Genomic DNA, 27,038 nt, shown 5'->3' with positions numbered 1-27,038 from the left:
TGTGGGGGAAAGGGTACAGTTTTGAATAAGAATACAGGGCATGAAACACACATGAGAACATAAGGTGCTCATTTCAACAGACTGCCTGAATCCCTCACACTACAACACAAGTTAACACACAACAAGGCAGCGCATTACATCAGCTGGTCGCCGCGTCCACGAGGCACTAAAATATTTGAGGGCCAAGGAAGCTGCGGTGGCTCAGTTATGTTCATCCATTACCTGCGTCTACTTGTGAACTCATTCCAGCAGATCACTGGTAGGAAAGCCGAGCAGAAACCTACCGTACTGCAACTCGCACCAGGCTGCGTACAATGTAACTATTCCAAGAACTGAGAAAAGGTCTTAATTTTGTATGAAAGGCAGAAATACTGGCAAAACTTTGGAATATTCTGAACCTTGAGATGTACGCGTTCACTTCCACAGTCATGCAAAAACTCTTTCACTCACGTTATCAAGTTTATGGTAACATTCTTCCTGAAATCTGAACAGCGACTAACCACGGATTGTTCTTAAATGAAAAGGCTTGTCATACTATTAAGCTTTTAGTCACCAATCTGCTCCATAACCACATGGAATTACTGTCTTTTCACATACACAAAATTACGTAAAAGATCTGTACTTTCTAAAAAATAAACCAGAATAAATATGCCTTCAGTTTAGATCTTCTTTGGTGTTCATGACAGTAACATTGAAAGGCTGGGCTCCGACTCCCTTAGACTGCTTTAAGCATTCTATATCTCCAAGAGAAAAGACTTGCAAAGAATGTTCACTTCCATTTGGTCAGATTTCTTTAAGGCCAATAGAAAAACATTATTTGCCTAAGTTAGTGCGCACTTTTCATAACTAACCAATCAACAAGTAACACATTTTCAAACTCTACTTTTTCCTGAAATAAATATTTAACATTCTGATGTTTTGTTTATATTTAACATTATTAACTATTTTCATTTGCACTCGAACGAGCTTTCCTTTTGCCATTAACTTACTTAACATATTATGATACAAACTTCCACATCATCTGCATTCACACTGTCTTAAAACTTTTTCGCACTAGTTCATACAGCATTCATCTGTAGAAAAATGTTCTACATATTTACTTAAGACCACATTCATGCACCATTCACACTATTAAATGCATATACAAAACTGTACAAACATAAATAAACAAAAAAGCCATCAAGAAATAAAGACAACAATTCACAAAAACATTCTCTTGACCTGTTTCTTGGATGTTATTGTGCACTACTAGACTCGGGTGGTCAAAATTCTTAACTGTTATAGTTCTTTCTGTTTAGTCCTGTACGCTACTGTCCTCCAGCAGATGAAAATTGGAACAGCATACTAGACTGAACCCACTTCAGGCCACGCATAAGTCATTCTCCCGATACACAGGCGCTAGACAGGAGACTGAAAGCAGTTTAACAATTAGAAGTGAAGCCCTTACAAGAACATACCTAAGAGTAGCAATTTACCTTTAACTCTAGCACAAAGATCTCTATTCAGGAAAGAGAACATGAGAATTAAAGACTGCCTCAAGCTTTAATCACCTGTCTAGTTAAAGTTATAATCAGAGGCTTAGCGACAAATAGAACTGATAACTGTCAGGCCACCAAGGCAATTGTTGATATATATTGCAATAAGGCCAAAGGAATGAGCTTACCTCTGCAGAACTGGCAATAACCAGATTCCCATGGCCATTAGCTGCTTAAGCAACAATTTGACAAGGAAGTGTATAACACCATTTTTATACGTATGAGACATTCAAGATTTAAATACACTACACCACAAATAAAAAAAAGGCAATTGATAAAATAACCAGTAGCACAAAATACAACTAGTAAATTTAATTGACTTTAGACTGAGGTGTTCATATGGTTAACTAAACATTTCAGTTCAGTCAGAAAAAGAAAAGGGTGGTCACCGGCATTTAAATAAAACAGAGCAACCCTCAAAATAATCATGAATACAGTAAAAGAATAAATAACATTGGTTATTTATTAATGCTAGTTAGTTAACTCTCTTTGGAAACTGTAACTGAACTTGAGGGGCCAAATTACACATGCAATAAACAACATAGAAAACCACCCTTTGATAAGTACTGAAAGGCACAAAGACACAATTAATAAAAAAATACCAATAAATAAAAAGGGGCTCAATCAGAAATTCAGCCCTTTGGGAAGCCAGCAAGAGCAGCAAAACCAAAAGCCCTCATAGTACACCAACTGTGCATGAAAGGTCCAAAAGGCCAAGGCAAGTTCATTATTGTGAGAGAAGCACTAAATACGCAGTTGCACACAGCATTGAATCACCTGAATCACAAACCAGCGTACGTCAAGACGAATGTAATTCATACAATCCAACACTGTCTGACCCAAAAATTGCAGCAGGCGAGAAAAGCTAAGGCCGTGACCAAAACAAGCACACGAGAAATACAGCAGCCACTGGTTTTCTGCACTCTTGATGAAAGAGCAACAGTCTTCATGAGCAAGTGGGCAAATGACACACACAATGCTTCTCACACAATGAGTCGCGTGGACTTGTAGCGAGGACTACTTGTTGCACTGGCTTCCTGCCACCCCCTCGATGCACCACCAGAGATGTTACTTCAGAAGGAGAATCGATACACAGAGGGAAATGTGGCACTGTAGACACAGGCCACTACATAAGGCAGGGAAGAATCAACAAGGAGCCGTTGCTATGGCTCATCTTCCACAGCTCTTCTTTTATGGTTTGCCTCATATCTTTGGTGATTTCATCATTTTTTACCTGTTTTTGTTGTGTGTTTTGAGCCAGATGTGTTAGCTACAACTGTGGTTAGCTGTTTTACCATTCATAGGAGATGTTTGGGGTGTACTTCTTTCCATTCAAATACTTGTTAAGTCCTCCTTAATGTGACACGTGTTAGAGTTGGCACGAGTGTCCTGTACCTTTTTGAATCTCATGGCAAGCTCCCTGTCTTGCTAGGCTTAAGCTTCATTTGGTAGGCTTAAGCTTCATTTCGCTGGTTAACCAATTGCTTATCCATAAACACTCATATTTCACCTCTTGCCTTTTCTAATCTTTCTAACTTTTTGTCTATCTCCTTTTCTAGAAGCTCGTGCCCTCCTTTTCTAGAAGCTCGTGCCTCCTTTTCTAGAAGCTCGTGCCTCCTGACCTTTTCTCGCTCGAACACGGCAAGAAGTTGTGTTTCCCTCATTATTTGTGTCTCATCTCTTCTGTATTCTAAAATGCCTACTTTTCCTGTGTTTCCTTTGCTAACAATTCCAGTTTTTGGAATACCATAGAAAGAAAAACCACCTTTGGTTTTTGCAGGTTGTGCCACATCAGCTATCACTGCCCCTTGCATTGTAATAAGTCCTACTATCAGACGTAGTGCGTATGTTTTCTCTCCCTGTCAGGGTCAGGAGAACTGCCTCCATTATGACCTGTTGTTACCCAAGTTGGGATTTCAGCAGTCATCACTGAGCTCAAAATTTGACTACCCGTATCATGAACACTATCCTGTGACTGTGGATCAGGTATCTCCTCGATGTCAATGTATCCTAATGTTTTGGCCTTACCATTTCCCTGAAAGACTACACAGAAACAACTTCAGATACACACGTGGTTCACATAGGTCTGACAGTGTCTGTAGATTTCTTCAAGAAAAACTGTGGAACAAAGAACTACACCGCACTGTCACTCATGAAATCGTAATGTCTATGATGGATGATCATTAATAAGGAATGTTGTAATAATAGCAATGACAATTCTTAAGCAACAAGGGCTTTCTTTAAAAAATATTTATTTTCTGATTACATTGAATAAATGCCTGAAAGTGGAAAATGATATTAAACTTGAATTATCATGTAGCATGTTGTAACTGCAAGTGGTATACTCACTCTGTATCACTGTTAACAAAAACTTTATATGCACAGTTTGGGCAATGCAACTCCCAATAACAATAAAGAAATACAGTCACTGCAAAATACATTCAGCCACTTAGGCACTGAATCATCTGGCTCTGTTGAAAAATGACAACTTTGGTGCCTTTGCTCATAACAAATAAATTAATTTGTCTTACCCCTAAAGCAGCAATGGTGGAATGCGATGTATTGTTGTCTCTCCACAGAAAATATGCTAGCTACAGGCTCAGCAGTGTGCAATGCTGGCTATAATACTTGAAATGAACATGATATTATAACATTTATGATAAATTGAACTTATTTTAAAAATATGCTTTTCAAAGACATTTGAGAAATGAAGTTAACAACTAATTGATCCATAAACAATGTGAGTTATACAGCAAATATTATATAACCTCACTAAAGGGGCATAAATACAAATCATCAAATTATGTGTAGCTCTGTTAACAAATCATAGAAAGATTACAAAAGTGAAATATCTAACTAGCCTTTTATCAAATCATTTTACGTATATTATTCTTGGGTTACTCAACAATTAGGAATCATCAGCCACTCACATATACTAAAGTGCTGCCAAAACAAAAATCATAATTATTTGACATCTTTACCTTGCTTGCATGAAGACTTTTGCTTCCATGTTCAACAGTGTTGACATACCTACATTAATCTAACACTTGGTGGCTTCACGCAGCATACCACAAAAACTGCCCACTCTTTCGTATTTTGCTCACAGACACTTACCTACAGCTGAGTGCCAACCACTCTCCAACTCCAACACTACAATCTCAGACCAGAAGCAGTATCTTTGGGTCTCGGTTGTACGCAATCAGTGATCCACATCATAAAGTCTATCTGAGACATACCTGATTTATAGTATTCTACTTTCATTTTAATTTACATCAATATTATTGTAATAATTCTTCTGCCACATGTCAGTGTGCCCCAGTAGGCTCCTTTCACAACCCTTCAGCAGGGTTTAACAAATTTGGCACATATTTGGAGGTACCTTATACAACAAATGTGTGGTAAATTAATTTCATACACTAGTATAAAACATAATCCGGTTTTATTATTAGTAAATTGTCTTAGAAACAAGGTTGTTAACAAATAAATCATATAAGGCAAAATCAGTATACATTGCTAATTGTCCAGATAATGGTATAGTATTGGGCAAGGGAAAGGAAGAGTCATGGGTGAAGCCTAAGAGCATGTTGAAGTAACTGCATCATAAAGTCCATTTCTTTTTGTTTTGTGCAGGTTCTAGGAATGATTAGTGACCAATGTGGATTGCATTCAGTGTACCAAGACATCTGAATTCCATATTGTTTTCCTCAGTTATGTGCAGATACAGTAGGCATTTGGCAACAAATTACCAACAACTATATTTGTCAATTATCACGTCAGTAATGTGACAACCAGCATCATCAGTGCTCTTCATAGTAAGAGATTCTTTTGAGATCCAAACAACGTATATAATCACTTATGTTGAAGTATGAATACCAGTGGCAAATTGCTCCAAGACCATAAACATTGGTAGAAGACTGGATAATGAAAGGTATGTAAAGGTAGCTAAGGTAAGGTAGCGGAACATGACCATTTCTACTACGTCAACATTGAGTAATCTATCTGATCAGAAAAAGTTCATTATCCTAATGATATTACATACCAGATGAAGCAACAATGCTTTACATCAGTGTGAATTGGCAAAACTGAAAGTGAACTCTGTATAAGACAAAATCAATAAGTGTGGCACCAGGTTGCCAATTAGACATAGAATAACCTAACATGACAGGGAACATCATTGGTTCATTATGTTATACTGTGGCTCTCAGTCGCCTAGTGTATGCAGTATTGTGATATAATTACATAAGAAAACCTAACACCAAAACCAAGAATTGAACGGCTCCAGGTGGGCTTCTTCACAAAATACATGCAAATCTTGATATTTTAAACAATTTTACAGAAAATATTAATCAGAGGCCCAAACTGGCTTTCCTACTCACATAAGTGCTAATATTAATAGCTATAAAGTGATTGAAACTCCAAGTGGCCTAGTACCTGAAATACATGCAGATCTCAATATCTAAAACAATATCAGTCAGAGGCTCAAAGTGGCTTTCCTACATACATAAATTCTGGTATTAATAGCTGTAAAATGATTGGCGCTTGAAGTGGCCTAGTACATGAAATACATGCAACTCTTAATATCTAAAACAATTGAGTAGAAAATATCAATCAGAGGCTCCAAGTGGCCTTTTTACACACATAAATCCTGATATTAGTAGCTAAGAAAGCGACAGAAATCTTCTTTGTGGCCCACAGAGACCTAGTTTGACATGAAATAAATGCTCGCCTTAATAACAAAAAATGTGAAAGAAAACATCTTTCTGGCTCAAAAGTTTTACATAGGATAAACATCAAAGCTGAGAAAGTATCATAAAATATTATTTACCTGTAACTTTATATAACTCAGAGGTATATGCACATTTCATAATGAGAATATGTAACTTGAACAAAGTGCATAAATAGCAGTATTATTTAAAAGTATGGCTCTGTATGGTCTGTATGATTACATATTAGACAAATACAGGGTGTTCCAAAAATGACCGGTATATTTGAAACGGCAATAAAAACTAAATGAGCAGTGATAGAAATACACCGTTTGTTGCAATATGCTTGGGACAACAGTACATTTTCAGGCAGACAAACTTTCGAAATTACAGTAGTTACAATTGTCAACAATAGATGGCGGTGCGGTGTGGGAAACTCTATAGTACGATATTTTCCACATATCCACCATGCGTAGCAATAATATGGCGTAGTCTCTGAATGAAATTACCCGAAACCTTTGACAACGTGTCTGGCGGAATGGCTTCACATGCAGATGAGATGTACTGCTTCAGCTGTTCAATTGTTTCTGGATTCTGGCAGTACATCTGGTCTTTCAAGTGTCCCCACAGAAAGAAGTCACAGGGGTTCAAGTCTGGCGAATAGGGAGGGCAATCCACGCCGCCTCCTGTATGTTTCGCATAGCCCAAAGCAATCACACGATCATCGAAATATTCATTCAGGAAATTAAAGACATCGGCCGTGCGATGTGGCCGGGCACCATCTTGCATAAACCACGAGGTGTTCGCAGTGTCGTCTAAGGCAGTTTGTACCACCACAAATTCACGAAGAATGTCCAGATAGCATGATGCAGTAATCGTTTTGGATCTGAAAAATGGGCCAATGATTCCTTTGGAAGAAATGGGACTGCAACATGGGGCTTTTCGGTTCCCCATATGCGCCCGTTCTGTTTATTGACGAAGCCGCCCAGGTAAAAATAAGCTTTGTCAGTAAACCAAATGCTGCCCACATGCATACCGCCGTCATCAATCCTGTGCACTATATCATTAGCGAATGTCTCTCGTGCAGCAATGGTAGCGGCGCTGAGGGGTTGCCGCGTTTGAATTTTGTATGGATAGAGGTGTAAACTCTGGCGCATGAGACAATACGTGGACGTTGGCGTCATTTGGACCGCAGCTGCAACACGGCGAACGGAAACCCGAGGCCGCTGTTGAATCACGTGCTGCACTAGCTGCACGTTGCCCTCTGTGGTTGCCGTACGCAGTTGCCCTACCTTTCCAGCACGTTCATCCGTCACGTTCCCAGTCCGTTGAAATTTTTCAAACAGATCCTTTATTGTATCGCTTTTCGGTCCTTTGGATACATTAAACCTCCGTTGAAAACTTCGTCTTGTTGCAACAACACTGTGTTCTAGGCTGTGGAATTCCAACACCAGAAAAATCCTCTGTTCTAAGGAATAAACCATGTTGTCCACAGCACACTTGTACATTGTGAACAGCACACACTTACAGCAGAAACAGGACGTACAGAATGGCACACCCACAAACTGCGTTGTCTTCTATATCTTTCACATCACTTGCAGCCCCATCTGTTGTTGAAAATTGTAACTACTGTAATTTCGAAAGTTTGTCCACCTGAAAACGTACTGTTGTCCCGAGCGTATTGCAACAAACGGTGTATTTCTATCTCTGCTCGTTTAGTTTGTATTGCCGTTTCAAATATACCGGTCATTTTTGGAACACCCTGTAGAATCATAGAATCAAAGTATAGCATTGTGTGAGTAAAGAGGCAATATTTATAGGTTGTGTAGCACCCTCGGGGCTTACATAATTTTCAGCCTATTAAATGAACTATATCTCTAACAATGCGCATATCTACAGGGAAGGATATGGGAATGATTGATAAGAGCAGTGCACTTTATCTGTAAAGAAAATGATTAATAGTCATTCGTCATTCGTCTTGAGTCAAGAACTACTATGGCCAAAGCAAAGAAAAAATGTGATTACAGTATATGCAAGCATAAAGAACAGACTACTATGTGCAATATAGCTCACTGACTAGATAAATGTAACATGTCACAGTAAATCATGTGATAAATATGCAAAGATGGTGGTGAAAATAGTGGAATCTGTAAATGTGATTATTAACCTGGAGGGGAAAAAGGCACTCGTGCATGCTAAGGTAAGAAGGCAGTCTCATATGCAGTCTCATAAGTAATGGTGAAAAAATGTTTTTATGTATAAAGCTTGTGTGACAGTCTTCCACAATTTCTTCCAATCATGTGGCACAAGGTAAGACAGATTTTCCTAGAAAGGACACACTAATGTTTTTGACAATATGTGAGAGTGTTAAAGTATGTGTACAAACTTCCCACTTCACGTTAACGAGATGACTTACTTGAGATGTTCGGCTGAACTTCCTTACTGGTTAGCCTGCCACTGCAAACTCTCTTTCTCTTCTTCTCCGAAGTATGTTTCTAGTTACTTAAGTAGAGGTACAAAGTTTCATTTTCTTCAACTAACAATGTATATTTGAACTTCAGACATATTACAACATCCCACTCTTCACATAAATAGGTACTGTTTCGTAAGTCTCTGATATCTCCAAATGTTAGAAAAACAAAGTTAATTTACATATAAGACAATGGTAGCTTATACACCATGCCCATTCTTTACGTGAAGCAAAATACTCATCTTCCCCTTAACAAGGCTAAGGCAAAAGTTTTTCAATGGTTCTTTTTCAGCTGTTCACGTTACTATAACAGTGCTCAAAACACAATTAGAACAGAGTAGCATAAACACTCCATAGTTCTTCTCTCCACTTTCCCTAAACTTCCATGGATCGACCGACAAGTACTTGTCAGTGCAGTTGGACCGCCGCGTCTGCATTCTGCTTGTGACTCATTTCCAACCTGCCCACACACACGTGACACACAGTGACTCGCACTCATATCTAAAATATCATGCGTTCGAGATGGTAGAAGGCTGAGTGGTTCTAGAATTTACGCAGAAATTCTAAAATCACTACATAACCCTCCCCCCAAGTCGAGCATTCGATATTTTATACATAATCATTATGTACATAATACCACACATGGTAACATTTTAGCAGTATACATTTCTTACATATGTTTATGTGTACATGTTATTTTATTCCTACTTTACTTTGATATCTAGACCTGAGTATTCATTCGTGATTTAGTAAGCTTGACTAGTATTTAGGAATCGTGAGACTTTTTCTTTATTTCCAATCGTAAACTTAAGGTGTTCATAACACTTCAGTATTCTATTTTCTGTTCTCATTCTTTGTACTAGGTTGTAGCTTGTAGTTTGGAGGAACTCTGGGTGGAATGAAAGTGTTCTTTTGACACTCATTTATTTATATGAAACATAATAATGCTAGTTGTGCATAGAATTCATACTTTCCAGAGTAATTCCTATAAAATTTTGTGACTCTCATCATGATACTGTCCCCTTTTCCTAGGATCAATACCTATACCTTGCCTTTAGGTTGGCCTTGTGAGAGCACTTCCTCTTTCCATTTTGGTAGATATGCCTTTTATAAAACATTCCTATTTTGTAGGCCACAACCCCCCCCCCCCCCTTATCCTTTCTGATTAGGCCTCACGGTTCATTACACCAGTATATTATAATTAAGTATTTTCTGGTAAATCTACAAATCTATTCTACACTGTGCATTCACTTTTAAATACATGTTTTACTACCTAGAGCCCTCCTCTACTTCTCAAATTCTATACTCTCCATAGAGAATATGTCTACATACACTATTTAAGTACCACTATCTTACAATCCATCAATTCCTCAGAGTATTGATTGTACTGACTTTTCTTAAATGACTATCATAATCAATTCCACTCTAGCTTACGTTCTCTTTCTTTGCCCATGCCTCTTCCTTGTCTAACCCCTGCTCACTACTGCTTTATAGTTATTCCACTGACTCACATGCTTTTGTCTCTCTTTGTGCATGAGTTTATCTCCAATATTCTTGCTTTATATACATGTCTTTGTATATATACCTACAAACAAAGAATGTGTATTTTCTATGTACACACATTCTTTCCCCTATCACATCTGGCGGTTCTCATATCACAACAGGTTTCTAGTGTTATTTTCAATATTTGTGTATTAGGCTATTCTTGTGTGTATGTGGATGTGTATTCATTTAGTCTGATTCTTTGGCCTTCTCATTTAAAGACGTAGGTTATTAGAAACCACAGAAACAAGGAATGACTTCAGCGATAGAAGTTTGTAAAAATGGAAAGAGGGAAAAAATAGATAGGTCTGCAAATTAGAAGTAAGAAAAGAAAAAAAATAGATATGGTTGCTAAGATCGAAGAAGAGAAAGGAGATAGCCCCAAAGACAGGAAACCCTTCCCACCCTCCTTCCCCAGGATCCCTACACCTCAGATATTTGAGTGAGGCGCCAGGGGAAGTTTGGTGTTAAATCATCTCCTACAGAACGGACATTCCCTACCTTCACCCCTGAGGTCCCCGAAGGAAATCTTAGCAACCCTACGGAAATGGCAAATGGTGAAAAATCAGGCACACTTGTTTGTGAGGGTTGCCTGAAAGGTGTGATGTGTGTTTTGTGTTATCCATGGTTTATATGCTCTTGTAAACCATGCTTTTATCTACAATACTTACAAAACCTATACAAACCTTCCTATTACATCATGTCTCATAAAATGTATAAAATACTCTATACACAATAGAAAATTTATACCTCTGGTATCACAGTTGTTTCATTAGTCACCTTATGTTATATTATCCATAAATATAATAATCTATTCAATTTTTTATTGTCTAGATATAACTTCTTTTCAGTGATTATCTTAAATTAGAGTCTATTTTATTGTCATATCTGGTTTTCTAAGTAATAAGGTTACAGGATAGTTATAGATGTTAGGAATAGATGACAGAATAGTTTAAGATTTTAAGGGAATTCAGTGCTGGAAAACTGTTTTGTAAGAGACACCAAAAGCAACTTGAGATTCAACGATTGTCATTCCGCTCGTTAACTCAGAACATTAACGTCCCTGGGGGACACACAATTTCACATCTTTTACATTGTACTTCCCCTTTTCTGATCCAGTTGTGGGATTTACTAAAAGAAATGTCTTAGTATGGATCACCGTTTGTACTTGGTATGGTTCTTCATATTTTTGAAAAAACTTAATGGGTCTCTTTTTTCAGAACAGAGATTTGAAGATGTTGTCTTATAAGAACCAGGTCATTGACTTTGCGCTGAGGTTCTACAGCCTTTTCATTATGCTTATTTACTCTTTGTTGCGCTTTTTCAACTAAGTTCTTAGCAACTATTTCCTGATTCTTTTTGTAATCAATACTTAGTTGTTCAGGCCAATTAAAACATTTAATTAGAGGTTCTCGTATAAAAGATTAATCTATAACTTCTAAAGGTGTCAACTCAGTCGATGGATGTGGTAATTCATTTAGGGTGAGTTCAGAGTCCTTAATTTTTGTTGCCCACTTAGTATGTTTCTCATCACAGTAAGTATGGCATAATTTTCCAGTTTCCTTCATTAATCATTCACACGGGTTTGATGATGGCTTATAATTGGATATTAACACCTGACTAATACCTTCCCATGCTAGGAATTCTTTAAATTCGTTACTCACGAATTGTGGTCCATTATCTGTAAGTTACGGTTTTGATTTACCTACTTCCAGAAAGTATTGCTGTAAACAGTGTAAAACTGCCACTCTTAGATCATGTAATGACTTAGGAACAATAGGATACATTTTGTATTTCACAGGAGTATTATTCTCTTTCACTTTCTGGCAAATTTCACAAGTTCTTATCAAAGATGCTATTCTGTGCCCTAGCTTCTTAAAATAATAAAACTTATTCATATCGGCTATACACTTATGATTCCGAAGTGTCCATATCCTGTATGAACATACCACACAAGTGCATCTTCCATTACCTTCGGAATACACAAGCGCCAATGCTGTGATGTTACGCTGTCTCTTCAAAACAAGTTATGACTTGTATAATTTTCCATTTTCCTACTTGATTAGGAGGTAACGAGTTCTGAATACACATAGAGAATATTTCTGTAAAATAGGTATCATGATGGATATATTTTCTGTTATTCTTTGTACCATTTCCTTTACTCTGATGTTTGGGTATTCTGCTGACATAAAATTAATGGCAAAAATAACGACAGGTCCTTCCGTGCATTTTAATTCTTCCGTTCCTATGGGTAACCTTGATAAAGCATCGGGTACAATTTTCTCGGAACCTTTTATGTATTGAATTCTCGCATTAACCTACTGTGTACTAATCGACTACTCATTAGAAAGGATAAGGCTTAATGATCTGTATAAATGTGGATTACTGATCCCAATACTAGTGTTTTAAATTTTTTAATACTCCACAAATTGCCAAAACTTCCTTTTTGGTTGCTGTATAATTTAGTTCATGCCTGTTTAGGATATGACTTGCAAAAGCTATGGTTTTGTGTTTTACATTATTTGGAGCCCACTGTCCTTGGAAAAGTTCGGCAGCAATACAATCAGATGCACCTATTGACAACTTAAATGTAATCGCCCATACCCGGATGATGTAATGTGGGTGATTCTACAAGCACTGTTTGTCGTTTTCAAACACATCAGTTGTAGAATGAGATTTTCACCCTGCAGCAGAGTGTACGCTGATATGAAACTTCCTGGCAGATTAAAATTGTTTGCCGGACTGAGACTCGAATGCGGGAGCTTTGCCTTTTTTGGGCAAGTGTTCTACCATCTGAGCGACCCAAGCATGACTCATGTCCCATCCTCACAGCCTTACTTCTGCCAGTACGAGACGAGGTACTGGCAGAAGTAAGGCTGTGACGATGGGGTGTGAGTCGTGCTTGGGTAGCTCAGATGGTAGAGCCCTTGCCCGCAAATGGCAGAGGTCCCGAGTTCGAGTCTCTGTCCTGCATACAGTTTTAATCTTCCAGGAAGTTTCACATCAGTTGTACCTTGATCCCAACTCCATGGTACTCCCTTTATTAATAAACATAAAATTCTTGGGTCATTTAGCTCTTGCCCTCGTATGTACCATTGATAGTATCCGGCCATATCTATAAATTCTTTTAACTGTCTTCCATTTTTTGGGTGTGGACATTCTTTGATAGCTTTGATGCGTTCAGGGACTGGTCTAATTCCCTGTATCCCTACAGTATGACCTAAGAACTTAAGTTCATGGACCGCAAAGTACGATTTAAACAGTTACACTGTAATACCTTTCTCTTTAAACCTTTTTAAAGTCTTGCACAAAGTTAAACAATGTTCTTCCCAAGTAGCTGGTATTATAAGGATATCGTATACATATATTATCAAATTCTTTAATAACTCCCTCCCTACTGCCTCACCTAATGCTCGTATAAATACAGACACAGATATTAAGTCCGAAAGGCAATACATTCAAATGATACGATTTACTATCAAACAGAAATGCTGTATACTTTTTAGATAATTGGTGTAACTTTATTTGCCAATATCCCGTAGTCAGGCCCATCGTGCTGAAAAACCTTGCCTTTTCAAATTTGGTTAACAATTCATCAACATTAATCAGTCATCATCACTAATCAGTCTGCCTTTTTCTGTCTCTTTATATGTCTATTGAGTGTATGAGTGTCTAACACTAATCGTACACCACCATCCCCTCCCCTGTAGCTTTCTTTAGCACGACTAGAGGATGTTTCATTACGCTGGAACTAGTTCTATAATATTATTATCAATCATTTTGTTGATTTCCTCCCTAACTGCGTCTTTCCAAATCATAGATATTGGATAGAGCTTACAAAAGAGTGGAGTGTCATCTTTGATTTTAAATTTACAGATGTAGTCGCTGATATTACGTGGAATATCGGAAAATACTACTTCATACTCCATTAGAATTTTATATAAATCTCTCTTTTGTTGATCGGTTAATATTAAGGACTTGATACCTTTGTCTTATATGTCAGTTCGGTGTGATACATGATCTACTTTATCGATCCTTGGTTACAATTGTGCTGTAACTGTTAATTGCAGACACTGACACTGATTTATTTTCCTATGGAGTTATCTGTCACAAATGATATCCAACATCTACTATCCCCTTTATCAAAACAAAGAAGATTTTCTTCAAAGTTTAAGGTAACTTTAAACTTTAATAACCAATCTAAATCCAATAATATTTTCTACTGTCAACAGCGTTTCACGAAATAACATGTTTCCAATACTGCAGTTCACTTGGGTTTCGTATTTCGCAATTTTGCTTTTTGTTCCTGTTATTCTGACTATGTAAACTCTAGTTACTGGCAATAGTGATAAGTGCTGCGTAGTCTGTAATGAATTAAAGAATGCTTAGGGGATGAGTGGTACCTCAGTCCCTGAATCTATAAATATGTTAGCCTTGGAATTTTCCATGGTTCATGCTGTTATACGTTGTGGGTTATTGGTAGCTAAGCTTAGTTCTTCAAGCAGCAACCATTCCTATGTGGGTAAAGTGAACATACTCAAATGGAACAAGGCTTCCTAATGTATCTCCATGACCTAGGCCCCAACCCTGGATGCAGATCGAACCACGTTTTCCTCATTACTCCTAATTACAGGCTGGTTAGCGAAACGAGATTTCACATCCCCATTTTGTGTTCTATTGTTACTCGGTATAAATTCCTGAGCAGTCACCGGTCCTAAATTTGAAGGTGGATGCTTCTTCTGATAATTGTCATCATACTTTTTCTTATTGCTTTGTTGAACTCTCGCTAAGTTAGCCTCATATTTTTTTTCTTTTTCTTTCTTTTCTTTTTTTTTTTTTAATTATTCCCTCTACTCCTTTTGTAGTTTGGACTTTCACTTTGGTGTAAGTTTTTGTTGCAGTACTTATTTAATGCATCAATGTCATGAAGAAAAGGTAACAACTCCTCCACTGTTTTCCAGCCACTACATAAAAATATCTTTCCTCGCGTAGATCGGTAATCGTCTAATTAAAATTCGCACCAATCCTTTCTCTTCCATCGGCTTATCTAAATACTTTTCCCATGTTAAATGCCAATCGAAGTACTTCCTCATAGTACTCCAAATGTTATTGTAATATTTTGGGTCCCACAGATTATATATTAATTTTTCCTAGGCACTTGCAGACCAATACTTCTCTTTAAATTTCTTTTGGAAATCTTCTCAAGAAGAAAAGTTCTCAGTATTTATGGTCCCCCATACTGCGGCTTCCCCCAACAGGTAACCCACAGCAAATTCAATCTTTTTAGAACTATCCCAACTTTTCGGCAAAGCTCGGTTAAACCTTTTCAAGAAATATGTCATATGTACATCTCCATTGGGCTTGAATTCTGGGAATTGTCTCGACACATTCCCTGAAGTTATTCTCTCAGTGACTTTCCAAACTAGTTTCTTCAACTTGTTCCTCCAGACTACTTACATTTACAATATCAGAGCTTGCTATTTTCTCTTTGAAGTTTCTACATTTTCTGCTCGTGTACTTACACCTGCGATTTGCGAGGGAATGACAGGCATTAATTCGTTCAGCTTATTTGCATTCGCTTTTAAAGTATTCAGTCCCTGCTTTACAGGATTAAACTTAACATTACATACATTTTCAAAGGATCCTAACTTTTCATTGATTATGTTAAATTCCAACTTTTTTGATAGATTTAGGAAATTATCATTCTGTTTCTGATTAATGTCAGTAAGCATTTGATTTACCTGAAAGGTCAAGAAACTAGTGAGTTCATTCTTTAAATCAATTTTTAAATTATCCACTTTGTTATTTAATGCATCAAATTCAGTCTTCATAGCACCCATGCCTTCGCATAGATCACTAAATTCTTTACTTTGTGAATCGACTTTGGCATTTAAATGTCCAAGTTTCACTCTGGACATTCAACTGAGCATTTAAAGCTTCAATCTGGGTAACCAATTTAGAATTTACTGATCTAGTTTTTCATTTAGAGTCGAATTTTGAGTTTTGATTAAATTTGCTAACTCAGATCAGTCAGGCACTTTCTTAGTAACTTTTACAGCCATGGGTGGTTCTCGAGTTTCCTCTATCAGGTCTAGTGAAGCAGGGGATACAGCCCGTCGGCTTTGACAAATAATGTCATAATCGGCCAGAGAGCATTTATTACACAGATGAAAGAGCTGACAAGATTGTTCAGAAACAAAGGAAAACAATAGACTAAAAATATAGTTGACATATATCAAGGCAAGTAGTATTTTCACGTTAAGGATATCGTGTGTTTGTATCGTATTATTTCTGTGGAAAGTGAAAGGGAAAAAATGGATGGAAATATTGGTAGCATAGAATACCTCTTGTCACATATATATATGAATTGTAACTAGAAACTTATTCGAACTGTATTGCTTAACTGCAGTGCGGGATACAAGTTTAGCGTACGCTGGTTTCTTCGTTTTCGTTAGCATTAATATCCTGTTGTTCAGTTGAACTATATAGGTCAATTGAAGCACGGGACACAAATTTTACATGTGATGTTTCTTTCGTCTCCGGTACCACAAATAGTCTGTTCTTACGTAGATAGTAGTACTACCGACGGCGGAAAGATATACGTACATAATAATTATATCCCGTACTTCAGTTGACTATATACTGCTAACGAAAACGAGGAAATTGACGTACGTTACATTGGCAACCTGTACCTCACTTGAACTACACGAAGAGGCAATAAGACGACACATACACAATTTGTGTCCGTACTTCACTATAGGGTACAGCTTTTTTTTTTTCGCCTTCGATGCTAATAGTATCGACTGAAAGTTGTAGTTTTCATCGCAGCAGTGACAATAGAATCCCATTCTTTAGTTGAACTATACAGCTATACAGAACATTTGTATGCTGCTCTCCGGTTGACATATATAGGTAAATCTCATCAGTGTTACAGACATTGTACTTTTCGAACAGGTGGTGTCAGTGTAAAGGTCAACTGAAGGATGGGATACAAATTTTAGTTGTGTCGGGCGTTTCGCCTTTAATATTGCTAGTGCAGGTTCGAAAAAATCGTACTGATACTAGTGCTGGGAAACAAAAGAAGAAAAACAGCTGCGAAATTTCTGTCGCGCACTGGAGTACACAAAAACATACGTAATTGTGTAATACAACAATTAAATACGTAAAAATATTCATATGCAGTAAAAGAAGAAAATGGAAAACAGCTTACCACACGGGAACTACTTTAAAGAGCCGAAACTCGCCTAGAAAGACATCAACAAAAATCACATACACAACAAACAAAACATTACGAAAACTCTCTCTCTCTCTCTCTCTCTCTCTCCCCCCCTTTCTCTCTCTCACACACACACACACACACACACTCATATTCACCCCCGCCCCCCATTCTAATGTGATATTAGCTAAGATATTTCGGACGGTACATTTGCTCAACACATTTAAACGGCCAGTATGTTTGGGGAGTACTACGCCTTCATGAATATTCGACTAAGTGACTTTGAAGTGTGGAAAAACGCGTTTACCTTTCCTACAAAAGATTTCACAGCTAACCAATAAACCTCTATGCTGAAACTTCCTGGCGGATTAAAACTGTGTGCCGGACCGAGACTCGAACTCGGGACCTTTGCGTTTCATGGGCAAGTGTTCTACCACTTTTTTTTATTTTTAATCTTATTTTGTTCTATATTATTCGTTGACTTTGTTCGTGGCGGACGTCTGAGGACAGTCGTTTAGGCTGTTCGTTGATCTATTCACTCAGTTTTTTTTATTACATAGGGTAGCTAAACCCTCTGACCGAAAGCGCTGCGCTACCGTGCCCGCAGCACTGAGCTACCCAAGCACGACTCACACCCCGTTCTCACTGCTTTACTTCTGCCAGTATCTCGTCTCCTACCTTCCAAACTTTACTGAAGCTCTCCTGCTAAGCCATGTCTCCGTAATATCCTTTCTTTCAGGGGTGCTAGTTCTGCAGGGTTCGCAGGAGAGCTTCTGTAAAGTTTGGAAGGTAGGATACGAGATACTGGCAGAAGTAAAGCTGTGAGGACAAGCCGTGAGTCGTGCTTGGGTAGCTCAGTGGTAGAGCACTTGCCCCTGAAAGGCAAAGGTCCCGAGTTCAAGTCTCGGTCCAGCAAACAGTTTTAATCTGCCAGGAAGTTTCATATCAGCGCACACTGTGCTGTAGAGTGAAAATCTCATCCTGGAGACTCCCTATGCTATTTATGCAAGCCCCTGTGGATAATGATCTTTTCCCCTAAAGCGCTATATTATGAAGAAAAACCATCTGAAATTACAATGGAACCCTCTGCAACGTGATCTTCAGTTGAGCTGACCAAAGATCCTTCCTTCGGTACTACTTAAAACGCTACATTGACACACTCTTACACTCTTGACCTGAAACTACAGCCCTCCCCCCCCCCCCCCCTCCCCCAAACCCATAATCCCACCCGAGGTTCCCCCCTGTTGTACTTCCTTTAGCCAAAATGCGACTCGTCAATTTCGACCATAACGCCCCCCCCCCCCCCACCTCCTAAACGGCCCCCTATATTTCAACCTCCCTACAAAAAGAGTACCAATCCACAACCGTACGCTTACTCACACGACATTCATGGACACACAGCCACACAGGATATCTCAAACACGAACAGTACTTGATTTTCATAATGTCTCTCAAGGCGAGCTTAGATTTTTCGAACCATGTCCCTCGTCTAATGGTACGCCAGTACGGCGACGAGATGCACTGGTGAGACGCATATGTTGGCCACACTCACGACATCGAACGTACTCAGCAATGAGACCACCACCACCACTCCGTCTACAGGCCACAAGTGGCCCATCGGGACCATCCGACCTCCGTCTCAGCCTCAGAGAAGGATGCTGATGGTGGGGGGGGGGGGGGGGGGTCAGCACACCGCTCTCCCGGTCTTTTGATGGTATTCTTGACCGAAGTCGCTACTATTCAGTCGAGTAGCCCCTCAATTGGCATCATGGGGCTGAGTGCACCCCAAAAAATGGCAACAGCACATGGCGGCTGGATGGTCACCCGTCCAAGTGCCGGCCATGCCCGACAGTGCTTAACTTCGGTGATCTCACTGGAACCGGTGGATCTACTGCGACAAGACCGTTGCCAAAATGTAATTTAACAGTACCAAGTAAAAAGTTAAATCGAGCCATATCGCAGACAAATGCTTGCACAAGCGTCCCTATTCTTGGTACACATACTAAAGAACACACGCGCTTGAACACTTGCACAAGCATACATAATCGAAATTCGATCAAGCATCAAGCTGCTTATTCAGTCCTGATGCTTTCACAAGTTTATCCTACATGCTCTTAAGCACGCTTGCGCAAGCTTGCCTGTCAAGCATGCAGTTACATGTGGGGCCGTCTTAAGGTAAACGACCTTCTTTAAGCGTAATATGACATCACTGGCCGAAGCAGAGAGTTTTGATCGGACCCTGCTCTAACTCCAAGTACTCAGTAATGAATAAAGGCTAAACCAATACCTCGAACATTGTGTGCTGAGGGCGTCAAACATTGGTTACGGTTTAATTTCTGTGTATCTTAGGATTATATTACATGTGGCTCACTGAGTTTGTGCTGTGCACTGCAGTCAAGCTCCGGCAACGTCGTTCCCTGTTCATTGGCTGACTGTGTTTTGTGACGCAGACGCGCAGAACGATCCTAAACTCGTCCGGCGTCATAAATGACGCGCACCTTAGCACTGGGGTAGAAAATCGCAAGCGTGTTATTCCGAAGGAACCATCCATGCGTCTGCCTTAATCTGTTTAGAGAATCCACCATCAACCAGAATGCGAGTGCTGTGTGTTACCACAACGCCTACTTCTCGAACTAAAATAAACAATGAGACCATGTTATCCCATTAATCTGAATTGTTATGGAATCGGCAACTGTGGTTTCAGGTGGTACTAGCGACGGCACCGTAGTTGCACAGCTTGGCAGCCAGATGGTATCCTACGGACGTCACGTTACGGCGATGCCCCCGCGCCGACTGCAATGAGACCACACATTTGCAAAAAAACAAATCGTGGCCAACATGTCTTCGTCCATAGCTTGTAAATCATCAAGGTTCATTGCAACAGACAAATCCGTTCCAACAAATGAAAATCAGACACTAAAAATTGTTCTTCGATAAGAAACTAATAGCCAAAATTACCTCAATTTCGCATCGGAAACCAAGTGCAAGTGTTCGCTGCTTTGCAAAGTGCGAGTGCTAGCCTACCTTACAAACTTCAAAATCGGTTGGAAAACGTGGAGGCAGGGATGGTTTCAATGGAGTCTCTGTCCCTGGTAATCCTCGTCCCTCCGCACCAGCTCAGCAAACCACAAAATACCACAACACCATCGACGCAACGTGTTCACTTTACCGTGCACGGAGAAGCTGAAATACCGCCAGGAGGCTAGTGAGCGCCTCGAGTTGCGATTCAGCTCTAACAATCAGTCAGTGGCGATGTCCATCGACGCAACAAACGCGTTAAATTTAAAGTGATGTACTAGCACAACACTCCCGGTGCAGTTCGACGAAACGGACTTTCGATGAAAGGCAGTCCCAAAATAAAAGACTCTTATATGAGTTCACAACATATCACATACTATGCTAATGTTATATCCCGTGAATGAAATGCGAACAGCCAAACCACACGCGAGTAGTGACAAAGTCAAATTCCTATGAATCCGAAGTCCTAAAATTAGATTTAAGCTTAGTTCTTAGACTAATGGGTATTTATATTGTTTGTTACATGTAACGTGTGTACGTAACGTGCGAGTGAGACAAGCCCGCCAGAGCTGATGAAAGTTTTCTACTCGGAGAACGCAAATTAGCGATCCAACTAACCAGAATGCGAGTGCTGTGTGTTACCACAACGCCTACTTCTCGAACTAAAATAAACAATGAGACCATGGTATCCCATTAATTTGAATTGTTATGGAATCGGCAACTGTGGTTTCAGGTGGTACTAGCGTCGGCACCGTAGTTGCACAGCTTGGCAGCCAGATGGTCTCCTACGGACGTCACGTTACGGCGATGCCCCCGCGCCGACTGCAATGAGACCACACATCTGCAAAAAAACAAATCGTGGCCAAAATGTCTTCGTCCATAGCTTGTCGTAAATCATCAAGGTTCATTGCAACAGACAAATCCATTCCAACAAATGAAAATCAGACACTAAAAATAGTTCTTCAATAAGAAACTAATAGCCTACATTACTTCAATTTCGCTTCGAATGAATTAGAAACAACCAATTAATTTAATAAAACTGCATGAAGAACATTATCAGCAATACGAAGCGATCGCTTTTAAAATCACATTCAGTTATTTTAATGTACAATGATACCGCTTATCCGGAACACAGAACTGTTTTATTATCTATGGTTCGAAGTAAAGACATTGCTATCAATGAGTAATGTATGACGTCATTGGTGAAAGCCGACGACTTGTTTCCCCTGCTTCACTAGACCCATGATGTCTTATAATAATAAGTTGCCCTCTCGTATGAGGGTTGTGTTTGGTGGTGAACTTCTTAAGCTATACATCAGTGTTTGTTGTGCAGGTTATCTTACACTTTAAAGAGTGAAGTTCGTTATCAAATACTTATATTTTATTTTGTACTAACTGTCCTTGCTGCTTCGCTCGCATGTCGGTAAGTAAGGTAGTAATCTTGCGAGATGTCTGTGTATATAGTGGTGTAGAGACGTTAAAATATGTGTGCAGTGGCGGTACCTCGTTCCACAGATAAAGATAAGATTCTCTGTTTGTCGTACAGCCTTTAAACGACGCCGTCGTTGTGAGTGTTGAAGTATGTTGGAAGCTATTAGTCTAAAATGCGACAGACCTGTGCCTTTTCTAATGTTTCTGTAGCTCTTACGGCTGCGTGACGTTCTGCATCCAAGTTCCAGAGGACATGTCATTGCTCTGACGTTTGTTGGGTTCGAGTAACTTCCGTACCTTAAACTCCCTTGGGACTAAGCACTAAATCAGACTTAGGTTTGCGAGACTTATAGTAATACTTTTAAATATGTTTCCCGGGCTTGCCGTCCAATTGGTTGTTTTATCTCCACAAAAACTCTCCAGCTGTGCCAGCTGGTGTAGGAACTGAATACCATAAGCCCGGCGCCCAATAACATAGGATTTGCATTGTCACGGAATAATCTGTAGGCACCAAGAGTCGCTAACCATTGCGCCAGCATCGTCTGCGTGCCACTAACGTACCCCATATTTGAAAATGTTAGTTATAATCAAAAAAATACAACTTCCTCAGGCTTCAATCTATCTTCATGCCAAATAGCACCGAAGTCGGTAGAGTGATAGAGTCGTGAAAACGTAATTGAGTTACTTTCCCAATTGATAATACGGACGCTGAGGCTTGTAGGGCTACAAGGCCCACTTGCTTGCATATATGACGTGGGGTATACATTTGATGAACTTGTAATTTACATTTATCTTCTCGTTATCGCTGCTGTACTCTCTACAAATTACCAAATAAATAAACTTGAATGAAAAGAGAATAATATTTATTGAGTCTCAGTAATGAAAAAACAAGAGAATAATGATTTTCAACTAATAACATATACCGAGTTCAAAGAAAGCTCTGCTCTCGCCGTAAGGAAAAGCGCACGAGGCAGCGCTCCGAGCGGCCCGCGCGCGAACCTCCTTAGTATTATTGGCGATCAGCTGATCGCGACCGTTGAGACCCAATGCGACGTTCTCAGTACGGTGACATGATCCCTCTGACGAAATTACATGTCCCAAGAAGGTTATCTCCGGTTTGTCGAATACGCACTTTGACACGTTGTGTACCCTGGGCAGTGAGGCGTTCAAAAACTTGAACGAGATGCTGTTGATGGGCTTCTATAGTCTCTGAAAAAACGAGAATGTCGTCCAAATAAAGCGAAGCAGTGCGGTAAACCTCGTAGCACTGAGTATTTTCGCTGCCTCGTCTGTGCGGCGTTTCTGAGGCCACAGCTCAAGAATAAACTCTCAGATAATACGAAAGGCGTGATTATTGCAACGTCTTTTTCAGCCACAGGGATTTGCTTATACGCCTTAGCGCAGTCAGCTACTCAGAAAACCCGTGCCCCACTTGAGGCGTGATTGTAATCCTTGAAGTGCGGTACCGGGAAACGATTCGGAATGGTTCTGGCATTCAAATCGCGGTAGTCTCCGCATGTCCACCACGCACCGTTCTTTTTGGGTACCAGGTGCAGAGCTGAAGCCCAGGCGCTGCTAGATGGACGTATGATACCCTCGGCCAATATTGTATCGATCTCGGCTTTTGCTACAGCTTGCCTGTCAGGGCCCAAGCGTTGGGGCTACATGAAACTTGGGGGAGGGCTGCTGTTGTGTTAATGAAATGAAAAGTATCGTGACATACCTGGTGAGGCCTTGTGAGCGTAGGAAACTGGGGGAGTAGACCGGCGAATTCGTCTTCTGCTGCCTGGATGAGCTTGAGGTCGCAGCTGGCAGCGGTCTTCAGCCCGATGATAGCATCCCGTAAGGAGGGGATGGCAAAGTCCGGAAGCAGGTGGTGGTGGGCCAGGAGGTCTACTCCAAATATTGGTTCCGCCACGACGGCGACGACCAAGTTCCACTTCATTGCAAGACGCGGGTCTACTGAAGCATCGGAATCCGTCGGCTTTGACCAATGACGCTAGAATTTGCCAAGGATCATTTATTACACAGATGTAACAGCCGAGAGGAGTGTTCAGAAACAAAGGAACACAGGAGAGAAAAAAATATGGTAGACATATATCAAGGTCAGTAATATTTCAACCTTAATGTTCAGAGTATCATGAATATCACTTGTTTGCGTCCTAGTACTTCTGTGGAAAATAAAGAGAGAAAAAAGGGATGGAAGTAGCGGTAGCGCAGAATACCTCGCGTCACATATGAGTTGTATCTCGAACTTCAGTCGAGCTGTGTAGGTTAACTGCAGTACGGGATACAAATTTAACGTACGTCGATTTCGTCTTTTTCGTTATCATTAGTATCCTGTTGTTTAGTTGAACTATATAGGTCAATTGAAGTACGGGATATAAGTTGTACATGTTTTGTTTCTTTCGCCTCCGCTGCCACTAATAGTCTGTTCTTACGTAGATAGTAGTACTTCCGACGGCAGAAAGATATACGTACATAATAATTATATCCCGTACTTCAGTTGACTATATACTGCTAACGAAAACGAGGAAATTGACGTACGTTACATTGGCAACCTGTACCTCACTTGAACTACGCGAAGGCGAAGAAGATGGCACACATAAAATTTGTATCGCCTACTTCAGTATGGGCTACAATTTTTTCCCCTTGGATGTTAATAATATCGGCTGAAAGTAATAGTTTTGCTAGCGAAGACAAGAAAACCAATTGCAGTGAAATTTGTATCCCATTCTTTAGTTGAGCTATATAGGTCAACTGAAGAATAGAATAGTAGTACTAGCGAATGGGAAATAACGACATTTATGACATGTGAATTATGCATTTTAATTGACCTATGTACGTCAGTTGAAGAATAGGATACTAGGGCTACAGAAGACGAAAAATTGCGCCATACGTAACATTTGTATCCTGCTCTTTATTTCACCTATGAAGGTAAATCACATCAGTGTTACATATATCGCTCTTTTCTTCTACGTAGAACCAGTATCCAACTGAAGTACGGGACACAAATCTTACGTGTGTCGGTCTTTTCGCCTTTAGTGGTGCTAATCGTACTGATACTAGTGCTGGGAAAGAGAAGAAGAGCAACAGCTGCAAAATTTGTATTTCGTACTGCAGTTGACGTAAACATACGTAACGGTGTAATACAACAATGAAATACGCCAAAATAGCCAAACGCTGTAAAACAAAAAAATAGAAAACTGAACTTACCACGCGGAAACTCCTCCGCAAAAAAAAAAGCTCGCCCAGAAAGACATCAATAAAAATCACATAACCGCACACACAAGAAACACAACATTAAGAAAACAAACAAACACACACACACACACACCACCCCAATCTGAAATTAACTGACAAATTTTGGACGATACATTTACCCAATACGTTTAAGAAAACAGTTAAATGGGCAATATGTACGCTATGCCCCCATGAATCTTCATCTAAGTAACACTGTAGTGTCGAAATGTGTCGTTTCCCCTCCCTACAACTGATTTTATAGCTGACCAATTACCTTCTATGCTATTAGTACAAGCTGCAGTGGTTAAAGGTCTGAATTAAGTATTGTGTTTAAAAACAAGATGCTGATAACCCCTATTCCCCAAATCCCTATATGAAGAAAAACCATCTGAAATCACTACAGAACCCTCTGCAACATGATCTTCAATTAATGTGACAAAAACTTCCTTCGTTCGATTAGGAACTACTTTAAAAACTACATCGTCACATTCTTGACCTCAAACTACAGCCCCCCAAACCCATAATCCTACCGGAGGTCCCCTCCTGTTGTACTTCCTTTTGCGAAAATGCGACTCGTCGATTTCGACTTTAACACCCCCCCCCCCCCCCTTCCCCATCGGCCCGCATATGAATAAGTCGTGAGTACGCCGAGTAGACACAGACATCGAACATAATCGGCAACTAGACCACACATTTGTAAAAATCGAATCATGGCCAACATGTCTATGCCCATAGCCTCCTTAAAATCGCCTTGGTTATTGGAGTTGGTAAATTCATACCTACAAACCAAAATGAAAGACTAAAAATTCTCCTAAAAGAAAAAAAAAACTATTAGTCTAAATTATCTCAGGCTCGCTGAGAATGAAATTAAGTACCGAATGAATTGCAAACAACCAGTTATTTATTTAAATCAATGCAAACGAAAAAAATGTTACGCTATATCTACCGCTCTCTTTTAAAAGCACATTCATTTTTTTTTAAATGTACAATGATGGCGCTTATCCGCGGCAGACAACCGATTTATTATCTATGGCTGGAAAGTAAAGACATTAATATCTATGAACAACTTATGACGTCATTGGTCAAAGCCGACGGGTTGTATCCCGTGCTTCTGTAGACCCCAAGACGCAGTCTCAGATACAGATCCGCATGTTGTGTACCGTATGTTTGATTGATGGGGTCTAGTTTAGCAAGGGATCCAACCCGTCGGCTTTGACCAATGACGTCATAATTGGCCAGAGAGCATGTATTACAAAGATGAAAGATCTGAGAAGAATATTCAGAAACAAAGGAATGCGAGAGAAAACGTGTACTTAACATATATAAGGGCCAGTAGTATTTTCACGTTAACGATATCGCGTGTTCGTATCTTAGTATTTCTACGCAAAATACAATGGAAAGACATGAATGAAATATATTACTAACAAAGAATACATCGCGTTACATGTATGTCAATTGTATCTCGAAACTATTTCGAACTGTATTGCTTACGTGCAGTACGGGATACAAGTTCAGCGTACGTCGATTTCTTAGTTTTAAGTAGCATTGCTGTCCTGTTGTTCACTTGAACTATGTATCCCCTGCTTCACTAAACCGTAAATGAAACACCCGATATATATTAAAAGCTCATTCGAAGTGTGTTGCCTAAGAACAGTACGGAATACAAGTTTGTCGTAAGCCGATTTCTTCGCTTTCACTAGCATTACTGTCGTGTTCTTCACTTGAACGACGTATCCTCCACTTCAGTAAACCCTAAATGGAACACAGGATACAAATTGTAGATGTGTTTTTCATTTCGTCTCCGCTATTACTAACACCCTTTTCTTACGTACATATCAGTATTACTGATGACAGAAGGACCTACGTCTGTAATATATGTA

At 39.6% G+C, this 27,038-nt stretch overlaps 1 non-coding gene across 1 annotated transcript; it reads left to right on the top strand.

The window, feature by feature from the left end:
* Nucleotides 1-18,308: 18,308 nt before the first annotated feature.
* Nucleotides 18,309-18,382, top strand: Trnas-uga (transfer RNA serine (anticodon UGA)). Its single transcript has one exon. It is a non-coding gene; the product is annotated as a tRNA-Ser (tRNA).
* The last annotated feature ends 8,656 nt before the right edge of the window (nt 18,383-27,038 follow it).

Source organism: Schistocerca gregaria, chromosome 5 (assembly GCF_023897955.1).
Source record: "Schistocerca gregaria isolate iqSchGreg1 chromosome 5, iqSchGreg1.2, whole genome shotgun sequence".
In the NCBI taxonomy this organism is placed as follows: Eukaryota; Metazoa; Arthropoda; class Insecta; order Orthoptera; family Acrididae; genus Schistocerca; species Schistocerca gregaria.
Note: the sequence above shows the minus strand (reverse complement) of the source record. Positions and strands in the feature narration are given on the sequence as shown.